The sequence below is a fragment of the Poromitra crassiceps genome (assembly GCF_964638095.1).
Source record: "Poromitra crassiceps genome assembly, chromosome: 4".
Lineage (NCBI taxonomy): Eukaryota > Metazoa > Chordata > Actinopteri > Beryciformes > Melamphaidae > Poromitra > Poromitra crassiceps.
Genome location: NC_139626.1, coordinates 57,874,779 through 57,898,665, shown reverse-complemented (window position 1 = coordinate 57,898,665; position 23,887 = coordinate 57,874,779).

Genomic DNA, 23,887 nt, shown 5'->3' with positions numbered 1-23,887 from the left:
ATAGGGACTTGGTGTGCAAAAGCCTTTATCTGAATTAGATGAAACAACAAACTTTCCTTGTATTTGTTTAAAATGTTGTGCTCTTATTTCCTGTTGAAACAGGATGTTGGCTCGGTTATTATGGATCCCATGTCTCTTCTAGGTAAGACCCACCCTCTTCCTCTGAACGCCCTACTCTGCCTCCCATTGGCTTACCCTGATATTCTTACCCTAATCCCAACCATTCGCCATCCTCGTGCCTAAACCCAACCAATCAGAGGCAGGGTCTTTTAGTTTGATCCAGAGCCGTGTAGATAGAAGAGTCCCGACATCTCCATTCACCCCAATGGAGCAGTTTTTTACTCTCAAGAGTTCCAGGAAGTAAGGTTCCGGATTAAGCAGCACTGTCGAGTTGCAGCAAAATAGACAGTGTGTGTTGTACTCTGAAAGGGTTTTTCCCCCCTTGAATCAAATTGTACATTATCAGCTTAATTTTAGCATGCAAAAGTAGCGCGAGACCCATTCCTGGCTGTTCATTGGCTAACAAGTCTCGCATTTTGGTCCTCCGCTGACGCCACTCTCTCTCTAGAGGAGATTTGGTCAAGGTAAATGGTAGGCCTATTAGAGATGTTAAAGCAGGGATACTCAACTTGCTTTGCCCGGGGGCCACTTTCGTGAAATGATAGAAGGCCAGGGGCCAGTTAATAAACAAACAATATACATTTTTCTGTAGCGGATTGTAGGTTTTTGGGGTGTCAGCCAGAGTTTAGTCTGACAATGTTGTGCACACCGGATAGTTAGTTAGGTTAAGTTAGTTAGGTTAAGTACATAAGTGCCTGGGTAGTGAGCAGATGGCAGTATTTGACAATTTAGCAGCTAAATCATAGATTATTGAAAGATATTCCATATTCCATATAGACTGAAATGCTATAACAGAAGTGGAGTATTGGCCAGAATTACATGAACATTTGGACACTTATTCAGCGGGTATCTTGCATGTTGCATTCAGGTGCACTGTATTTTTTATTATTTTTTTGCAATTCCATCACGGGCCACACAGGGGGCGCCGACGGGCCGCATGTGGCCCGCGGGCCGCAAGTTGAGTATCACTGCGTTAAAGTAACTGGACTAGAACAGATTTGGGATTGTTTTTTTCAGACTGAATACTAGGGGTGTCACGATACACTCAGTTCACGATACGATACGTATCACGATACTGGGTTCACGATAACGATACGATACGATACGATTTTAACAATATTTTTTTAAACTTGAATAATGACAATATATGACTGGAAAAGTAGTATTTTATTTGAAATGCACAAATACAAAACATGCTGTTGTGGGAAATTGTTATTACAATAACAACTAGAAAAAACATGAGATTGGAGATAAGGCTTATCTTGAAATAGAATGAGTTACACCGTCACTTAGATTTACTTTGAACTAAAAGGTTTCTCAGCAGTATAAATTCTCATTATGCATCTTCAGTTTTTCTTCAAACTCAAACAACAAGACTTTTCTTAGTCTATTTTTTATGTATCTTCAGTTTTTCCTGTCAAGTAAACAGTTTTGCCAGAAACTCAATTGAATGGTTTCTCTCCTGTATAACTTCTCATGTGTCTCTTCAGAGACTTGTTCAACTGAACTACTTTCCACACATTGAACTTCAACAAACAAAGACGTTTCTTTGTCTATTTTTGAAAAAAAAAAAAAAAAAATCACGATATGAGATTTCATCTCAACGATACATATCGTGACGTTTTACTATCGCGAAATTTCGTGGGACGATATATTGTGACACCCCTACTGAATACACATCATGGGAACTGCTTGTACAAATACCACATTTCATGCTATTTCAATGATAAGATTAGGAGATGCAGTTTTGTGGCCTTCATGGCGCCCCATATGGGCTGATTTTAAACCTGCAATAAGCCATATCAGACCTTATAAGCAAAACTAATGGGTGCTATGTGAAGATTTTAATGAGACATAATAATGTTATGTACCAATATCCACACAGCAGCAGCTGTGTTGCTGTTTTTGTCACCCTCTAGTGGTTAGAAAACTTAACTTATTGCACCTTTAAAATGCCATGTCAGACATCGTTATGATCCTCTCATGAATAAGTATGTCAGGTTTTGTGTGGATTGGGCCAATGTTCTTTGTGTTATGGATGGTTTTGTTTTAGGCCACGCCTGTGAGGAAGCTCATGTCGGCCATATTGTTTATGTTGCTGGAAAATGATTACAAAGAGTTTCTCAAGGCCCTCTGGCTACAGTATGTACTTAGTGTTGAGAGGTGACAACCTTCCAAAGCTTTCAGGATTTGAGAGAGAGAGAGAGAGGGAGAGAGAGAGAGAGAGAGAGAGAGAGAGAGAGAGAGAGAGAGAGAGAGAGAGAGAGAGAGAGAGAGAGAGGAGGGAGGGAGAGAGAGAGAGAGAGAGAGGGAGAGAGAGAGAGAGAGAGAGGGAGAGAGAGAGAGGGAGGGAGGGAGGGAGAGAGAGAGAGGGAGGAAGAGAGAGGGGGGGGGTGCATCCTAGGTGGGCTTGAACCACTAGTTAGTGAACAACATCAATGTATTGTATATATGCGTATATAAAAAAAAAGTTTCATAAACAGCCAGTTAGCTTCATGTTTTTTTGCTCATCAAGGCAGGTCAGCTCAGGAGAATGTGTTTCTATTCAAAACCTTAGTTTGATTCAAGTGGTGTCATTAAAGTGTTCATGTCATAGATGCTAAATACAGCTATAATATTTTCATTATTTTAATTTCATTTATAAGCGATTCACAAGCAATTAGTTAATGGTGACCTATAAAAACTATGTTGTTGTTGTTACTATGTTGTAAATAAGCTATACATATATGAATAAATACTTGGCTACTCATTTATAAACTTGCTAAAGCTCCTAATATAAAATAGCAACTTATTTCAGTCTATTAAGGATTAATAAAACCATCTGTAGATATGAACATCAGCTCAAGCATAGGAATAGAGTACTGCAGGAATGAGTGTGGAAGACATGGCTGCAGGGCCGTAGCCAGGGTTCCGAAATAGGGGAGGTCCAGCAAGTGGAGGCGGATTCGGCGGCGCCCGTTAAATTTTTTTTCGTTTTTTTTTCCCCCTTTTTAAGCCATATTTAGAGTAATATATCATTTTAAATCAACATTAGGATTATACTGTTGTGATGTCATTATTCAGTATATTCTCTTTCATGTCACCACCTGCTCAGCTCTCCTGTCAACATAATTGTAACTAACAAACACAAACTGTTTTAGCCAAATTCATATCAAAATGACACCTACAAACACAGGTACACAACCCAAGCCGTACACAACACACAAAGTTACTTAGACAGACTAGACACTTACTTTCTTGGTTGTTGCTAAAAAATCTGTCAGTGTGTGTCACTCACTGTCTGTCGTTCACTCGCTCACTGTCTCGCAGCTCGCTCACCTTCAATTATCTCGCCAGGCAGACAGACAGTCATCACTCACCACCATGCTGCTGCTCTCTCAGAATCAAGTTACCGCGGACGCGGCGTCAGATGACTTCCTGCCTGACCTGCCTTTCGTTTCAAAATAAAAGCGATCCCGTGTTTTTCATGCTTTTCCTGTTTTCCATGCAGATTGTTTTATTTTTTTACAATCTTCGTTCTCAGGACACTCTACAATTTTCTGTTCCCAAAGTCCGAACTGAATTGGGGAAGAAAGCTTTTAGGTTCTCTGCACCCACCGCATGGAACAGTCTGCAGTCTGATCTTAAACTTAATAGCTTAGTAACCTTAAATGGTTTTAAGGCTATGGTAAAATCTCTTGAGAACAGGCTGTCTGTATGCAAATGTTTTATTTGATCATTTTAATGTTTTTCAATTGTATGTGTTTATGTGTTTGTTTGTTGTAACTTTGTGTTGCTGCTGTTTCTTGGCCAGGTCTCTCTTGTAAAAGAGATCTTTGATCTCAATGGGACAAACCTGGTTAAATAAAGGCTAAAAAAAAAAAAAAAAAAAATCTCTGAAATATTAAAAAAATCTCTGAAATATTAGGGGAGGTCCGGACCTCCCCGTCCTCATAGCTAGCTACGGCCCTGCATGGCTGTTAGCACTTCTTGGCTGTTAGCACTTCTGGTTCCTATGTGTAAAAGGCAATGGGATTTTTGTTTGGGGATTTCAGTTAAATGCTTGAAATAAGGTCTGTCGTCACCAAAAGTTTATGAAACAGCAAACGTTGTGTTCAGCAAGATAATCTTCACAAATGAGGACCATTTTTATGATTTTCGAAGTGTATAAATGGTTCAAAAGTCATCAGGGGACTATGGGTTATTCTAATTATCAGAGACTTGCTAGAGCTGATGGTCATGTAGGCTATAGATGGTTTCTCTGTTACCTTCTATGCTGATATGATATAATGATTTTCTATTAAGTATTTTACAACATGTTTTATTTTGTTATGTAGTATTGGATTGTGTGTCCCCCTACAGTGGGGATGATTTGTGCAAATTATAAATTAGGCTTGTTCATTATGTTTGTATGATGCCTCTGAGCCTGGATAAAAAAATAAAAATTAAAAATTCCAACCTGAGCAAAAAATCTTGCATCTGTCTTTCTTATTGGTGCTATTCCCATCCATTTGGTGTGTGTTTTCTATGCAAAGTATTCTGTTATATAAAAGTGACAAGGAACATATATTTGTAATAAAACTCTACCTTTCTGTCTGTAATGCCACCTCTCAGCATTAATTGATTCATGGACATTAAATGTGGATTTCTGCAGTCAGAAACAACCTACGTCATCCTCTTAAACATTTTTATGACATTATTATTCGTTTTAGCAAGAATTCACAACTGTGTTTTTAGTATCAGCCTCTAGGGGGTGTTTATTTTGAATTTTTGCTCCAATAATACCTTGACAGTTTCTTGTACTAATGCAGTCTGTGGGGGACATGTCGGTTGGCAGGCTGCAGACAGACAGGCGCCTTATAGAGAATTTTGGTATTTTTCAACCTGGACCCTATTTTTGTAAAAAAAAAAAGAAATATGTCTCAGTAACTAATTTGACAATTATTTTTAATTGATCCATATTGACCAAGATCACTTCAGCTGGCAGCTGCAGCGCACGTATGCCCCTCCTGCCTCGGCTTGTGCGAACAGTCGAACATGCTGCTGCGAGGTAAATACAAGCCTTAATTTTCTCTTTTACAACAACAATGCGAGTCTGTTAAAGTTAAAAGAGAATTTTTGTATTTTTCAACCTGGAACTTATTTTCATAAGTTTTTATGTCAAAGTAACTAATCTGAGCATTTTTTTTAAACATTGATCGAGTTGACTAAGATCTCTTCAACTGGCAGCCGCGGTGCGTGCATGGCCCTCATGCTCTGGTAGCCCGTACACATATGTCCACTAAACATGCTTATTTTAAAACAACCTCTGTCAGCAGAGCTGTGCACGCCTCATCTTCAGGCGGGATAAAACATTATAGCTTAATCACCTACCTAACCTGCCTACCTAGAGGAACACTAAGTTAAAACATTATAGCTTAATCACCTACCTAACCTGCCTACCTAGAGGAACACTAAGTCAAAACATTATAGCTTAATCACCTACCTAACCTGCCTACCTAGAGGCACACTAAGTTAAAACATTATAGCTTAATCACCTACCTAACCTGCCTACCTAGAGGAACACTAAGTTAAAACATTATAGCTTAATCACCTACCTAACCTGTCTACCTAGAGGAACACTAAGTTAAAACATTATAGTTTAATCACCTACCTAACCTGCCTACCTAGAGGAACACTAAGTCAAAACATTATAGCTTAATCACCTACCTAACCTGCCTACCTAGAGGCACACTAAGTTAAAACATTATAGCTTAATCACCTACCTAACCTGCCTACCTAGAGGCACACTAAGTTAAAACATTATAGCTTAATCACCTACCTAACCTGCCTACCTAGAGGAACACTAAGTTAAAACATTATAGCTTAATCACCTACCTAACCTGCCTACCTAGAGGAACACTAAGTTAAAACATTATAGCTTAATCACCTACCTAACCTGCCTACCTAGAGGAACACTAAGTTAAAACATTATAGCTTAATCACCTACCTAACCTGCCTACCTAGAGGAACACTAAGTTAAAACATTATAGCTTAATCACCTACCTAACCTGCCTACCTAGAGGCACACTAAGTTAAAACATTATAGCTTAATCACCTACCTAACCTGCCTACCTAGAGGAACACTAAGTTAAAACATTATAGCTTAATCACCTACCTAACCTGCCTACCTAGAGGAACACTAAGTTAAAACATTATAGCTTAATCACCTACCTAACCTGTCTACCTAGAGGCACACTAAGTTAAAACATTATAGCTTAATCACCTACCTAACCTGCCTACCTAGAGGAACACTAAGTTAAAACATTATAGCTTAATCACCTACCTAACCTGCCTACCTAGAGGAACACTAAGTTAAAACATTATAGCTTAATCACCTACCTAACCTGCCTACCTAGAGGAACACTAAGTTAAAACATTATAGCTTAATCACCTACCTAACCTGCCTACCTAGAGGCACACTAAGTTAAAACATTATAGCTTAATCACCTACCTAACCTGCCTACCTAGAGGAACACTAAGTTAAAACATTATAGCTTAATCACCTACCTAACCTGCCTACATAGAGGAACACTAAGTCAAAACATTATAGCTTAATCACCTACCTAACCTGCCTACCTAGAGGAACACTAAGTCAAAACATTATAGCTTAATCACCTACCTAACCTGCCTACCTAGAGGCACACTAAGTTAAAATATTATAGCTTAATCACCTACCTAACCTGCCTACCTAGAGGAACACTAAGTTAAAACATTATAGCTTAATCACCTACCTAACCTGCCTACCTAGAGGAACACTAAGTTAAAACATTATATAGCTTTATCACCTACCTAACCTGCCTACCTAGAGGCACACTAAGTTAAAACATTATAGCTTAATCACCTACCTAACCTGCCTACCTAGAGGCACACTAAGTTAAAACATTATAGCTTAATCACCTACCTAACCTGCCTACCTAGAGGCACACTAAGTTAAAACATTATAGCTTAATCACCTACCTAACCTGCCTACCTAGAGGCACACTAAGTTAAAACATTATAGCTTAATCACCTACCTAACCTGCCTACCTAGAGGAACACTAAGTTAAAACATTATAGCTTAATCACCTACCTAACCTGCCTACCTAGAGGAACACTAAGTTAACACATTATAGCTTAATCACCTACCTAACCTGCCTACCTAGAGGCACACTAAGTTAAAACATTATAGCTTAATCACCTACCTAACCTGCCTACCTAGAGGCACACTAAGTTAAAACATTATAGCTTAATCACCTACCTAACCTGTCTACCTAGAGGAACACTAAGTTAAAACATTATAGCTTAATCACCTACCTAACCTGCCTACCTAGAGGCAAACTAAGTTAAAACATTATAGCTTAATCACCTACCTAACCTGCCTACCTAGAGGAACACTAAGTTAAAACATTATAGCTTAATCACCTACCTAACCTGCCTACCTAGAGGAACACTAAGTTAAAACATTATATAGCTTTATCACCTACCTAACCTGCCTACCTAGAGGCACACTAAGTTAAAACATTATAGCTTAATCACCTACCTAACCTGTCTACCTAGAGGCACACTAAGTTAAAACATTATAGCTTAATCACCTACCTAACCTGTCTACCTAGAGGCACACTAAGTTAAAACATTATAGCTTAATCACCTACCTAACCTGCCTACCTAGAGGCACACTAAGTTAAAACATTATAGCTTAATCACCTACCTAACCTGCCTACCTAGAGGCACACTAAGTTAAAACATTATAGCTTAATCACCTACCTAACCTGCCTACCTAGAGGAACACTAAGTTAAAACATTATAGCTTAATCACCTACCTAACCTGTCTACCTAGAGGCACACTAAGTTAAAACATTATAGCTTAATCACCTACCTAACCTGCCTACCTAGAGGAACACTAAGTTAAAACATTATAGCTTAATCACCTACCTAACCTGCCTACCTAGAGGCACACTAAGTTAAAACATTATAGCTTAATCACCTACCTAACCTGCCTACCTAGAGGCACACTAAGTTAAAACATTATAGCTTAATCACCTACCTAACCTGCCTACCTAGAGGAACACTAAGTTAAAACATTATAGCTTAATCACCTACCTAACCTGTCTACCTAGAGGCACACTAAGTTAAAACATTATAGCTTAATCACCTACCTAACCTGCCTACCTAGAGGAACACTAAGTTAAAACATTATAGCTTAATCACCTACCTAACCTGCCTACCTAGAGGCACACTAAGTTAAAACATTATAGCTTAATCACCTACCTAACCTGCCTACCTAGAGGAACACTAAGTTAAAACATTATAGCTTAATCACCTACCTAACCTGCCTACCTAGAGGAACACTAAGTTAAAACATTATAGCTTAATCACCTACCTAACCTGCCTACCTAGAGGAACACTAAGTTAAAACATTATAGCTTAATCACCTACCTAACCTGTCTACCTAGAGGCACACTAAGTTAAAACATTATAGCTTAATCACCTACCTAACCTGTCTACCTAGAGGCACACTAAGTTAAAACATTATAGCTTAATCACCTACCTAACCTGCCTACCTAGAGGAACACTAAGTTAAAACATTATAGCTTAATCACCTACCTAACCTGCCTACCTAGAGGAACACTAAGTCAAAACATTATAGCTTAATCACCTACCTAACCTGCCTACCTAGAGGCACACTAAGTTAAAACATTATAGCTTAATCACCTACCTAACCTGCCTACCTAGAGGCACACTAAGTTAAAACATTATAGCTTAATCACCTACCTAACCTGCCTACCTAGAGGAACACTAAGTTAAAACATTATAGCTTAATCACCTACCTAACCTGCCTACCTAGAGGAACACTAAGTTAAAACATTATAGCTTAATCACCTACCTAACCTGCCTACCTAGAGGCACACTAAGTTAAAACATTATAGCTTAATCACCTACCTAACCTGCCTACCTAGAGGCACACTAAGTTAAAACATTATAGCTTAATCACCTACCTAACCTGTCTACCTAGAGGAACACTAAGTTAAAACATTATAGCTTAATCACCTACCTAACCTGAATACCTAGAGGAACACTAAGTTAAAACATTATAGCGTAATCACCTACCTAACCTGCCTACCTAGAGGAACACTAAGTTAAAACATTATAGCTTAATCACCTACCTAACCTGTCTACCTAGAGGCACAATAAGTTAAAACATTATAGCTTAATCACCTACCTAACCTGCCTACCTAGAGGCACACTAAGTTAAAACATTATAGCTTAACCACCTACCTAACCTGCCTACCTAGAGGCACACTAAGTTAAAACATTATAGCTTAATCACCTACCTAACCTGCCTACCTAGAGGCACACTAAGTTAAAACATTATAGCTTAATCACCTACCTAACCTGCCTACCTAGAGGAACACTAAGTTAAAACATTATAGCTTAATCACCTACCTAACCTGCCTACCTAGAGGCACACTAAGTTAAAACATTATAGCTTAATCACCTACCTAACCTGCCTACCTAGAGGCACACTAAGTTAAAACATTATAGCTTAATCACCTACCTAACCTGTCTACCTAGAGGAACACTAAGTTAAAACATTATAGTTTAATCACCTACCTAACCTGCCTACCTAGAGGAACACTAAGTTAAAACATTATAGCTTAATCACCTACCTAACCTGCCTACCTAGAGGCACACTAAGTTAAAACATTATAGCTTAATCACCTACCTAACCTGTCTACCTAGAGGAACACTAAGTTAAAACATTATAGTTTAATCACCTACCTAACCTGCCTACCTAGAGGCACACTAAGTTAAAACATTATAGCTTAATCACCTACCTAACCTGCCTACCTAGAGGCACACTAAGTTAAAACATTATAGCTTAATCACCTACCTAACCTGTCTACCTAGAGGAACACTAAGTTAAAACATTATAGCTTAATCACCTACCTAACCTGTCTACCTAGAGGAACACTAAGTTAAAACATTATAGCTTAATCACCTACCTAACCTGAATACCTAGAGGAACACTAAGTTAAAACATTATAGCTTAATCACCTACCTAACCTGCCTACCTAGAGGAACACTAAGTTAAAACATTATAGCTTAATCACCTACCTAACCTGCCTACCTAGAGGCACACTAAGTTAAAACATTATAGCTTAATCACCTACCTAACCTGCCTACCTAGAGGAACACTAAGTTAAAACATTATAGCTTAACCACCTACCTAACCTGCCTACCTAGAGGCACACTAAGTTAAAACATTATAGCTTAATCACCTACCTAACCTGCCTACCTAGAGGCACACTAAGTTAAAACATTATAGCTTAATCACCTACCTAACCTGCCTACCTAGAGGAACACTAAGTTAAAACATTATAGCTTAATCACCTACCTAACCTGCCTACCTAGAGGGACACTAAGTTAAAACATTATAGCTTAATCACCTACCTAACCTGCCTACCTAGAGGAACACTAAGTTAAAACATTATAGCTTAATCACCTACCTAACCTGCCTACCTAGAGGAACACTAAGTTAAAATATTATAGCTTAATCACCTACCTAACCTGCCTACCTAGAGGAACACTAAGTTAAAACATTATAGCTTAATCACCTACCTAACCTGCCTACCTAGAGGGACACTAAGTTAAAACATTATAGCTTAATCACCTACCTAACCTGCCTACCTAGAGGGACACTAAGTTAAAACATTATAGCTTAATCACCTACCTAACCTGCCTACCTAGAGGAACACTAAGTTAAAACATTATAGCTTAATCACCTACCTAACCTGCCTACCTAGAGGAACACTAAGTTAAAACATTATAGCTTAATCACCTACCTAACCTGCCTACCTAGAGGAACACTAAGTTAAAACATTATAGCTTAATCACCTACCTAACCTGCCTACCTAGAGGAACACTAAGTTAAAACATTATAGCTTAATCACCTACCTAACCTGCCTACCTAGAGGCACACTAAGTTAAAACATTATAGCTTAATCACCTACCTAACCTGCCTACCTAGAGGAACACTAAGTTAAAACATTACAGCTTAATCACCTACCTAACCTGTCTACCTAGAGGCACACTAAGTTAAAACATTATAGCTTAATCACCTACCTAACCTGCCTACCTAGAGGAACACTAAGTTAAAACATTATAGCTTAACCACCTACCTAACCTGCCTACCTAGAGGCACACTAAGTTAAAACATTATAGCTTAATCACCTACCTAACCTGCCTACCTAGAGGCACACTAAGTTAAAACATTATAGCTTAATCACCTACCTAACCTGCCTACCTAGAGGAACACTAAGTTAAAACATTATAGCTTAATCACCTACCTAACCTGCCTACCTAGAGGGACACTAAGTTAAAACATTATAGCTTAATCACCTACCTAACCTGCCTACCTAGAGGAACACTAAGTTAAAACATTATAGCTTAATCACCTACCTAACCTGCCTACCTAGAGGAACACTAAGTTAAAATATTATAGCTTAATCACCTACCTAACCTGCCTACCTAGAGGAACACTAAGTTAAAACATTATAGCTTAATCACCTACCTAACCTGCCTACCTAGAGGGACACTAAGTTAAAACATTATAGCTTAATCACCTACCTAACCTGCCTACCTAGAGGGACACTAAGTTAAAACATTATAGCTTAATCACCTACCTAACCTGCCTACCTAGAGGAACACTAAGTTAAAACATTATAGCTTAATCACCTACCTAACCTGCCTACCTAGAGGAACACTAAGTTAAAACATTATAGCTTAATCACCTACCTAACCTGCCTACCTAGAGGAACACTAAGTTAAAACATTATAGCTTAATCACCTACCTAACCTGCCTACCTAGAGGAACACTAAGTTAAAACATTATAGCTTAATCACCTACCTAACCTGCCTACCTAGAGGCACACTAAGTTAAAACATTATAGCTTAATCACCTACCTAACCTGCCTACCTAGAGGCACACTAAGTTAAAACATTATAGCTTAATCACCTACCTAACCTGTCTACCTAGAGGAACACTAAGTTAAAACATTATAGCTTAATCACCTACCTAACCTGTCTACCTAGAGGAACACTAAGTTAAAACATTATAGTTTAATCACCTACCTAACCTGCCTACCTAGAGGCACACTAAGTTAAAACATTATAGCTTAATCACCTACCTAACCTGCCTACCTAGAGGCACACTAAGTTAAAACATTATAGCTTAATCACCTACCTAACCTGCCTACCTAGAGGCACACTAAGTTAAAACATTATAGCTTAATCACCTACCTAACCTGTCTACCTAGAGGAACACTAAGTTAAAACATTATAGCTTAATCACCTACCTAACCTGCCTACCTAGAGGAACACTAAGTTAAAACATTATAGCTTAATCACCTACCTAACCTGCCTACCTAGAGGCACACTAAGTTAAAACATTATAGCTTAATCACCTACCTAACCTGCCTACCTAGAGGAACACTAAGTTAAAACATTATAGCTTAATCATCTACCTAACCTGCCTACCTAGAGACACACTAAGTTAAAACATTATAGCTTAATCACCTACCTAACCTGTCTACCTAGAGGAACACTAAGTTAAAACATTATAGCTTAATCACCTACCTAACCTGCCTACCTAGAGGAACACTAAGTTAAAACATTATAGCTTAATCACCTACCTAACCTGCCTACCTAGAGGCACACTAAGTTAAAACATTATAGCTTAATCACCTACCTAACCTGTCTACCTAGAGGCACACTAAGTTAAAACATTATAGCTTAATCACCTACCTAACCTGCCTACCTAGAGGAACACTAAGTTAAAACATTATAGCTTAATCACCTACCTAACCTGCCTACCTAGAGGCACACTAAGTTAAAACATTATAGCTTAATCACCTACCTAACCTGTCTACCTAGAGGAACACTAAGTTAAAACATTATAGCTTAATCACCTACCTAACCTGCCTACCTAGAGGCACACTAAGTTAAAACATTATAGCTTAATCACCTACCTAACCTGCCTACCTAGAGGCACACTAAGTTAAAACATTATAGCTTAATCACCTACCTAACCTGCCTACCTAGAGGAACACTAAGTTAAAACATTATAGCTTAATCACCTACCTAACCTGCCTACCTAGAGGCACACTAAGTTAAAACATTATAGCTTAACCACCTACCTAACCTGCCTACCTAGAGGCACACTAAGTTAAAACATTATAGCTTAATCACCTACCTAACCTGCCTACCTAGAGGCACACTAAGTTAAAACATTATAGCTTAATCACCTACCTAACCTGCCTACCTAGAGGAACACTAAGTTAAAACATTATAGCTTAATCACCTACCTAACCTGCCTACCTAGAGGCACACTAAGTTAAAACATTATAGCTTAATCACCTACCTAACCTGCCTACCTAGAGGCACACTAAGTTAAAACATTATAGCTTAATCACCTACCTAACCTGTCTACCTAGAGGAACACTAAGTTAAAACATTATAGTTTAATCACCTACCTAACCTGCCTACCTAGAGGAACACTAAGTTAAAACATTATAGCTTAATCACCTACCTAACCTGCCTACCTAGAGGCACACTAAGTTAAAACATTATAGCTTAATCACCTACCTAACCTGTCTACCTAGAGGAACACTAAGTTAAAACATTATAGTTTAATCACCTACCTAACCTGCCTACCTAGAGGCACACTAAGTTAAAACATTATAGCTTAATCACCTACCTAACCTGCCTACCTAGAGGCACACTAAGTTAAAACATTATAGCTTAATCACCTACCTAACCTGTCTACCTAGAGGAACACTAAGTTAAAACATTATAGCTTAATCACCTACCTAACCTGAATACCTAGAGGAACACTAAGTTAAAACATTATAGCTTAATCACCTACCTAACCTGCCTACCTAGAGGAACACTAAGTTAAAACATTATAGCTTAATCACCTACCTAACCTGTCTACCTAGAGGCACACTAAGTTAAAACATTATAGCTTAATCACCTACCTAACCTGCCTACCTAGAGGAACACTAAGTTAAAACATTATAGCTTAACCACCTACCTAACCTGCCTACCTAGAGGCACACTAAGTTAAAACATTATAGCTTAATCACCTACCTAACCTGCCTACCTAGAGGCACACTAAGTTAAAACATTATAGCTTAATCACCTACCTAACCTGCCTACCTAGAGGAACACTAAGTTAAAACATTATAGCTTAATCACCTACCTAACCTGCCTACCTAGAGGGACACTAAGTTAAAACATTATAGCTTAATCACCTACCTAACCTGCCTACCTAGAGGAACACTAAGTTAAAACATTATAGCTTAATCACCTACCTAACCTGCCTACCTAGAGGAACACTAAGTTAAAATATTATAGCTTAATCACCTACCTAACCTGCCTACCTAGAGGAACACTAAGTTAAAACATTATAGCTTAATCACCTACCTAACCTGCCTACCTAGAGGGACACTAAGTTAAAACATTATAGCTTAATCACCTACCTAACCTGCCTACCTAGAGGGACACTAAGTTAAAACATTATAGCTTAATCACCTACCTAACCTGCCTACCTAGAGGAACACTAAGTTAAAACATTATAGCTTAATCACCTACCTAACCTGCCTACCTAGAGGAACACTAAGTTAAAACATTATAGCTTAATCACCTACCTAACCTGCCTACCTAGAGGAACACTAAGTTAAAACATTATAGCTTAATCACCTACCTAACCTGCCTACCTAGAGGAACACTAAGTTAAAACATTATAGCTTAATCACCTACCTAACCTGCCTACCTAGAGGCACACTAAGTTAAAACATTATAGCTTAATCACCTACCTAACCTGCCTACCTAGAGGAACACTAAGTTAAAACATTATAGCTTAATCACCTACCTAACCTGTCTACCTAGAGGCACACTAAGTTAAAACATTATAGCTTAATCACCTACCTAACCTGCCTACCTAGAGGAACACTAAGTTAAAACATTATAGCTTAACCACCTACCTAACCTGCCTACCTAGAGGCACACTAAGTTAAAACATTATAGCTTAATCACCTACCTAACCTGCCTACCTAGAGGCACACTAAGTTAAAACATTATAGCTTAATCACCTACCTAACCTGCCTACCTAGAGGAACACTAAGTTAAAACATTATAGCTTAATCACCTACCTAACCTGCCTACCTAGAGGGACACTAAGTTAAAACATTATAGCTTAATCACCTACCTAACCTGCCTACCTAGAGGAACACTAAGTTAAAACATTATAGCTTAATCACCTACCTAACCTGCCTACCTAGAGGAACACTAAGTTAAAATATTATAGCTTAATCACCTACCTAACCTGCCTACCTAGAGGAACACTAAGTTAAAACATTATAGCTTAATCACCTACCTAACCTGCCTACCTAGAGGGACACTAAGTTAAAACATTATAGCTTAATCACCTACCTAACCTGCCTACCTAGAGGGACACTAAGTTAAAACATTATAGCTTAATCACCTACCTAACCTGCCTACCTAGAGGAACACTAAGTTAAAACATTATAGCTTAATCACCTACCTAACCTGCCTACCTAGAGGAACACTAAGTTAAAACATTATAGCTTAATCACCTACCTAACCTGCCTACCTAGAGGAACACTAAGTTAAAACATTATAGCTTAATCACCTACCTAACCTGCCTACCTAGAGGAACACTAAGTTAAAACATTATAGCTTAATCACCTACCTAACCTGCCTACCTAGAGGCACACTAAGTTAAAACATTATAGCTTAATCACCTACCTAACCTGCCTACCTAGAGGCACACTAAGTTAAAACATTATAGCTTAATCACCTACCTAACCTGTCTACCTAGAGGAACAGTAAGTTAAAACATTATAGCTTAATCACCTACCTAACCTGTCTACCTAGAGGAACACTAAGTTAAAACATTATAGTTTAATCACCTACCTAACCTGCCTACCTAGAGGCACACTAAGTTAAAACATTATAGCTTAATCACCTACCTAACCTGCCTACCTAGAGGCACACTAAGTTAACACCTTAAGTGCCATAGCCGAAATAATTCGTCTTACATAATCCAACGCTTAAGTGCCAGAGCCGAGTTTACTCGTCTTACATAAACATTTTTTTTTTTTTGACGGTGGGACATCAATCAACAACTTTTACATCTTCGAGATCACTATTGGAGCAAGATAATGTGTATAATCTATTTTACCGACCCACTAAGTGTTGACAGTGCTCCCCCAGACGACCGAAATCAAAGAAAAAACTGCCGCGGGACCAAGCCGTTCAAGGAAATGCCGTGGCGATTTTACAGTAATCGATTCAAGACTTGTCTTGCCTGAGAGCGGCCGCGCACCGGCAGCAGCACACAGAGAGCGGAGAGCGATTTGCAAAATAGATCATAGGTGAAACACACTTTGAAACACCTCAGAAAGGCCAGAATCAACATCTGCCCATCGCCCACGCATTCCCCGGCCCATCTTGACTCGCACAAGGAGCGTCTGCACGCAGGCAAGCAGGCAGGCAGGCACACAGGCAGGCAGCAGCAAAAGCGCTTCTGACACGCCCGCTGTACAGCCAGGAGGAAGGAGGAGAAGACACATCGTATCTCAGGAGAAGACACACGGAGGGAGGAGTTTGAATGAGAGGGGTGTTTCCTGTTGTTATGGAGGAAATTACTGTTCAAAACTATTGTTTAGAATGTCTGACGGTCTTACTGATGCCAAAAATGAATGGTTAAAGTGACTGTTTCACAAAAAGCCATTTATCTCTGAATAAATTTCCAGACGCTGAAACCATGCTGTACTCAACGGCTAATATCTACATAACTACTAACTCTGCAAACTAACTCTTTTAGACAGAGAAAGCACACATTCTATTAGTTATTTTTAGATGATTGGTGTTCATGAATTCTTAACAGAAAAGAATCCTCGGCTGTCTCTAAAATGAGCCAGAATCGTCAAAAACACCCCTGGCACAACTTACCTACAGGAATGAAAACATGGCTGGCATTCAATGTGTTAAAACATTATAGCTTAATCACCTACCTAACCTGCCTACCTAGAGGCACACTAAGTTAAAACATTATAGCTTAATCACCTACCTAACCTGTCTACCTAGAGGAACACTAAGTTAAAACATTATAGCTTAATCACCTACCTAACCTGCCTACCTAGAGGAACACTAAGTTAAAACATTATAGCTTAATCACCTACCTAACCTGCCTACCTAGAGGCACACTAAGTTAAAACATTATAGCTTAATCACCTACCTAACCTGCCTACCTAGAGGAACACTAAGTTAAAACATTATAGCTTAATCATCTACCTAACCTGCCTACCTAGAGACACACTAAGTTAAAACATTATAGCTTAATCACCTACCTAACCTGTCTACCTAGAGGAACACTAAGTTAAAACATTATAGCTTAATCACCTACCTAACCTGCCTACCTAGAGGAACACTAAGTTAAAACATTATAGCTTAATCACCTACCTAACCTGCCTACCTAGAGGAACACTAAGTTAAAACATTATAGCTTAATCACCTACCTAACCTGCCTACCTAGAGGGACACTAAGTTAAAACATTATAGCTTAATCACCTACCTAACCTGCCTACCTAGAGGAACACTAAGTTAAAACATTATAGCTTAATCACCTACCTAACCTGCCTACCTAGAGGAACACTAAGTTAAAACATTATAGCTTAATCACCTACCTAACCTGCCTACCTAGAGGAACACTAAGTTAAAACATTATAGCTTAATCACCTACCTAACCTGCCTACCTAGAGGAACACTAAGTTAAAACATTATAGCTTAATCACCTACCTAACCTGCCTACCTAGAGGCACACTAAGTTAAAACATTATAGCTTAATCACCTACCTAACCTGCCTACCTAGAGGAACACTAAGTTAAAACATTATAGCTTAATCACCTACCTAACCTGTCTACCTAGAGGCACACTAAGTTAAAACATTATAGCTTAATCACCTACCTAACCTGCCTACCTAGAGGAACACTAAGTTAAAACATTATAGCTTAACCACCTACCTAACCTGCCTACCTAGAGGCACACTAAGTTAAAACATTATAGCTTAATCACCTACCTAACCTGCCTACCTAGAGGCACACTAAGTTAAAACATTATAGCTTAATCACCTACCTAACCTGCCTACCTAGAGGAACACTAAGTTAAAACATTATAGCTTAATCACCTACCTAACCTGCCTACCTAGAGGGACACTAAGTTAAAACATTATAGCTTAATCACCTACCTAACCTGCCTACCTAGAGGAACACTAAGTTAAAACATTATAGCTTAATCACCTACCTAACCTGCCTACCTAGAGGAACACTAAGTTAAAATATTATAGCTTAATCACCTACCTAACCTGCCTACCTAGAGGAACACTAAGTTAAAACATTATAGCTTAATCACCTACCTAACCTGCCTACCTAGAGGGACACTAAGTTAAAACATTATAGCTTAATCACCTACCTAACCTGCCTACCTAGAGGGACACTAAGTTAAAACATTATAGCTTAATCACCTACCTAACCTGCCTACCTAGAGGAACACTAAGTTAAAACATTATAGCTTAATCACCTACCTAACCTGCCTACCTAGAGGAACACTAAGTTAAAACATTATAGCTTAATCACCTACCTAACCTGCCTACCTAGAGGAACACTAAGTTAAAACATTATAGCTTAATCACCTACCTAACCTGCCTACCTAGAGGAACACTAAGTTAAAACATTATAGCTTAATCACCTACCTAACCTGCCTACCTAGAGGCACACTAAGTTAAAACATTATAGCTTAATCACCTACCTAACCTGCCTACCTAGAGGCACACTAAGTTAAAACATTATAGCTTAATCACCTACCTAACCTGTCTACCTAGAGGAACACTAAGTTAAAACATTATAGCTTAATCACCTACCTAACCTGTCTACCTAGAGGAACACTAAGTTAAAACATTATAGTTTAATCACCTACCTAACCTGCCTACCTAGAGGCACACTAAGTTTAAACATTATAGCTTAATCACCTACCTAACCTGCCTACCTAGAGGCACACTAAGTTAAAACATTATAGCTTAATCACCTACCTAACCTGCCTACCTAGAGGCACACTAAGTTAAAACATTATAGCTTAATCACCTACCTAACCTGTCTACCTAGAGGAACACTAAGTTAAAACATTATAGCTTAATCACCTACCTAACCTGCCTACCTAGAGGAACACTAAGTTAAAACATTATAGCTTAATCACCTACCTAACCTGCCTACCTAGAGGCACACTAAGTTAAAACATTATAGCTTAATCACCTACCTAACCTGCCTACCTAGAGGAACACTAAGTTAAAACATTATAGCTTAATCATCTACCTAACCTGCCTACCTAGAGACACACTAAGTTAAAACATTATAGCTTAATCACCTACCTAACCTGTCTACCTAGAGGAACACTAAGTTAAAACATTATAGCTTAATCACCTACCTAACCTGCCTACCTAGAGGAACACTAAGTTAAAACATTATAGCTTAATCACCTACCTAACCTGCCTACCTAGAGGCACACTAAGTTAAAACATTATAGCTTAATCACCTACCTAACCTGTCTACCTAGAGGCACACTAAGTTAAAACATTATAGCTTAATCACCTACCTAACCTGCCTACCTAGAGGAACACTAAGTTAAAACATTATAGCTTAATCACCTACCTAACCTGCCTACCTAGAGGCACACTAAGTTAAAACATTATAGCTTAATCACCTACCTAACCTGTCTACCTAGAGGAACACTAAGTTAAAACATTATAGCTTAATCACCTACCTAACCTGCCTACCTAGAGGCACACTAAGTTAAAACATTATAGCTTAATCACCTACCTAACCTGCCTACCTAGAGGCACACTAAGTTAAAACATTATAGCTTAATCACCTACCTAACCTGCCTACCTAGAGGAACACTAAGTTAAAACATTATAGCTTAATCACCTACCTAACCTGCCTACCTAGAGGCACACTAAGTTAAAACATTATAGCTTAATCACCTACCTAACCTGCCTACCTAGAGGCACACTAAGTTAAAACATTATAGTTTAATCACCTACCTAACCTGCCTACCTAGAGGAACACTAAGTTAAAACATTATAGCTTAATCACCTACCTAACCTGCCTACCTAGAGGCACACTAAGTTAAAACATTATAGCTTAATCACCTACCTAACCTGCCTACCTAGAGGCACACTAAGTTAAAACATTATAGCTTAATCACCTACCTAACCTGCCTACCTAGAGGCACACTAAGTTAAAACATTATAGCTTAATCACCTACCTAACCTGTCTACCTAGAGGCACACTAAGTTAAAACATTATAGCTTAATCACCTACCTAACCTGTCTACCTAGAGGAACACTAAGTTAAAACATTATAGCTTAATCACCTACCTAACCTGCCTACCTAGAGGAACACTAAGTTAAAACATTATAGCTTAATCACCTACCTAACCTGCCTACCTAGAGGCACACTAAGTTAAAACATTATAGCTTAATCACCTACCTAACCTGCCTACCTAGAGGCAAACTAAGTTAAAACATTATAGCTTAATCATCTACCTAACCTGCCTACCTAGAGGAACACTAAGTTAAAACATTATAGCTTAATCACCTACCTAACCTGTCTACCTAGAGGAACACTAAGTTAAAACATTATAGCTTAATCACCTACCTAACCTGCCTACCTAGAGGCAAACTAAGTTAAAACATTATAGCTTAATCATCTACCTAACCTGCCTACCTAGAGGAACACTAAGTTAAAACATTATAGCTTAATCACCTACCTAACCTGCCTACCTAGAGGAACACTAAGTTAAAACATTATAGCTTAATCACCTACCTAACCTGCCTACCTAGAGGAACACTAAGTTAAAACATTATAGCTTAATCACCTACCTAACCTGCCTACCTAGAGGAACACTAAGTTAAAACATTATATAGCTTTATCACCTACCTAACCTGCCTACCTAGAGGCACACTAAGTTAAAACATTATAGCTTAATCACCTACCTAACCTGTCTACCTAGAGGCACACTAAGTTAAAACATTATAGCTTAATCACCTACCTAACCTGCCTACCTAGAGGCAAACTAAGTTAAAACATTATAGCTTAATCACCTACCTAACCTGCCTACCTAGAGGAACACTAAGTTAAAACATTATAGCTTAATCATCTACCTAACCTGCCTACCTAGAGGCACTAAGTCACAATAGGAATATTACAGTGACTTTTCTAAAGACAAACTATTTGGAGGACACAAAATGTAACCCTATTTTTATGCATATTACAGTAACTGCTATCCAGCTCAGAAATACTGCTGTTGTACAGACAGTTTGCTATTCATGGTACTATGTATCATAATAGACTAGAGATGATGTATCAAATTTAATACAGCCTATCATAATACAAACAAGACAGTCTGTATGTTGTGTCAGGATCATGAATGGTGATATCAGCTCCATGTTATTCTGATGTCGTAATCACTAATGAGACTCTTGACCATCACGGCTTCTCAAGCTCTCCATCCAAATGATCCAAATTATTATTGCCACTTTGTAATGATTTTTTTTTAAATTGTTGTTTACATTCCAGCCGCCAATGACATCGCTGTAAAGATTTATGGCTCACAAATCAACAGAAATCTGCCCAGTCTGAACTTCTGTTTGTTACATTGTGAAGCCCGGGCGTATTGACTCATATTGTGATAGATCAGGGGTCTCAAACTCAAATGACCTGGGGGCCGCTGAGTGTCCAGTCTTGTCACAAGGGGGCCACTTCATGTATTTAAAAAAAAAGAGAGAAAAATGCAACCGTTCGAATTCTCAACATTAACAATTTATTCATTTATTTGAGGGACAATCTATTTTTTACATTAACAATTTATTTGTTTATTTGAGGGACTTTGTTTTCTTTTTTTAGGGACAATGCACATTACTAAATTAGGCAGTGTTAATTTTCAACTGTCCCTTGGAACTCCAGCTAGAATTAGAACTGATCATAAATGTCACTTGACAGCTCAGTAATCCGCTCTGCCACTGTGTTGGCTGAAAGGCTGATGTTGCTTAAGTGACTTTTTTTTCTGGACAGACGATATAACATATAACAGAAGTGGAGTATTGGCCAGAATGACATGAACATTTGGAAACTTATTCAGCGGGTATCTTGCATGTTGCGTTCAGGTGCATTGTAAAAAAAAAAAAAAAAAAAAAAAAAATCTGCAATTCCATCGCGGGCCACACAGGGGGCGCCGGCGGGCCGCATGCGTCCCGCGGGCCGTGAGTTTGAGACCCCTGTGATAGATAGTCCCATCACTGATAGACTAGCTAGGGCCTAGTCACTAGGCTAGAAGCAATGCTCTGCAGCCTCCCTGCACACTCAGCTGTCTGTGATAGACTAGCTATAACTCCCTGCACACTCGGCTGTCTGTGATAGACATGAAGTCCAGACTTCATGTTTAGAAGTGGCTCTAGGCTATAACAGAAGCAATGCTCTGCAGCCTCCCTGCACACAGCAGCTGTCTGTGACAGACTAGGCTATAGCTCCCTGCACACAGCAGCTGTCTGTGATAGACTATAGAGACAGTCCGCATGTCTGGGAACGCCCACAAAATGTTAAATGGCTGGCGCGCGAGTGGGGTAAAACCGCCGATATATCTCATGGGCGGACTCACCAAAAGACGGTGCTGCGGCTCTAAACTACATGTTTGGGGGTTCTAGAGCAGAACACAAGACGTCTGCTCAGATGTGCGTTTACTGCGGTGGTTAAATCCCCGATCGTGTCTGCCTGGGCTGGGCTATCAGCTAAATTCTAACTTTGCTGAATGGATAGAACGGGGGAATTTACCCCACCCTGACCACACCCCCAGCCAGGCTGAGCCAGCTAAACCAGCGTCTATGACGAGACGTGGCCTCAACCTATAGGCTATAACTCCCTGCACACAGCAGCTGTCTGTGATAGACTAGGCTATAACAGAAGCAATGCTCTGCAGCCTCTCTGCACACAGCAGCTGTCTGTGTTAGACTAGGCTATAACAGAAGCAATGCTCTGCAGCCTCTCTGCACACAGCAGCTGTCTTTGATAGGCTACAACAGAAGCAATGCTCTGCAGCCTCCCTGCACACAGCAGCTGTCTGTGTTAGACTAGGCTACAACAGAAGCAATGCTCTGCAGCCTCCCTGCACACAGCAGCTGTCTGTGATAGACTAGACTATAACAGAAGCAATGCTCTGCAGCCTTCCTGCACACAGCAGCTGTCTGTGATAGACTAGACTATAACAGAAGCAATGCTCTGCAGCCTCCCTGCACACAGCAGCTGTCTGTGTTAGACTAGGCTACAACAGATGCTCTGCAGCCTCTCTGCACACAGCAGCTGTCTGTGTTAGACTAGGCTATAACAGAAGCAATGCTCTGCAGCCTCCCTGCACACAGCAGCTGTCTGTGATAGACTAGGCTATAACAGAAGCAATGCTCTGCAGCCTCCCTGCACACAGCAGCTGTCTGTGATAGACTAGGCTCTAACAGAAGCAATGCTCTGCAGCCTCCCTGCACACAGCAGCTGTCTGTGATAGACTAGGCTATAACAGAAGCAATGCTCTGCAGCCTCCCTGCACACAGCAGCTGTCTGTGATAGACTAGGCTATAACA